Source organism: Phalaenopsis equestris, unplaced genomic scaffold (assembly GCF_001263595.1).
Source record: "Phalaenopsis equestris unplaced genomic scaffold, ASM126359v1 Scaffold000002, whole genome shotgun sequence".
Classification (NCBI taxonomy): Eukaryota; Viridiplantae; Streptophyta; class Magnoliopsida; order Asparagales; family Orchidaceae; genus Phalaenopsis; species Phalaenopsis equestris.
The window spans coordinates 5,657,234-5,658,093 of NW_018164444.1; the positions used below are offsets into that span (position 1 = coordinate 5,657,234).

At 32.9% G+C, this 860-nt stretch overlaps 1 protein-coding gene across 1 annotated transcript in view; it reads left to right on the forward strand.

Annotated features, from left to right (window-relative positions):
- LOC110029476 overlaps nucleotides 1-860 on the forward strand; it is a 17,577-nt gene that overhangs the window by 8,288 nt on the left and 8,429 nt on the right. The gene's annotated exons all lie outside the window — the stretch shown is intronic.

Sequence of the window (860 nt, forward strand, 5' to 3'; positions counted from 1 at the left end):
GGGGGGTGGAATTGATATACTTATAATGTAAACGACCAGATAGTGTGAATGCATATATTGACCAGAGATTGACTTATCAAAAGTTGGGGGATAGCTTCCTATATTTCTTTGGTATATAAAAAAAAAAAAGATGTCTTACTATTCACTGGGTCCATCGACTATGCGAGACACACAATCACCATGGAATTCTTATACTCACACATATTTAGAGCTTTTCCTTCACATTTGATTACAAGCTTCGTATATTATGCCCGGGCTAAGTTCTTACACTTTAATTTGTGAATGGTTAACTAAACAGATGGGTTTTTCCTCCATTAGAGGTAGCGGAGAAGAGGGTGCTGTACCTGTAACTCCAGCCATGACAATTATCAATTGATATAAATCAGATTTTGGCACCATGCCCTGGGGGCACAGATAATAAAAACAGTACTCCTCTTTTATCATTCAATATCAAATAAATGAATACCGAATGATTTATATAGCAGAGATCTGGTGGAAATTTAAAATTTAAATCTTGACCTCTTAATACCCAAGAGAGAATAAAGCAGATTTGAACCAATTATAGAGCAGTTCATCATGAAGAAAAAAAAAGACGCTAAGAACTTGTAAATGAGACGATAAAATAAATTAGCAAATACCTTTAACGTATGTATATATCTGTGTGTGTGTGTGTGAAGAATACCAATATGACATAATTATCAGGTTTTAGATCTACAGTTGCCGTATGAAAGATCTATCATGTTCTCTGCAATCTCTTAACTTAATATTTAGCCTCTTGGTTAAAATTTTTGTGATTGACGTTGTGCTTACTTTATTATTAAAAAAATATTGGCAACTTTGTTTCATTTAATATATATATA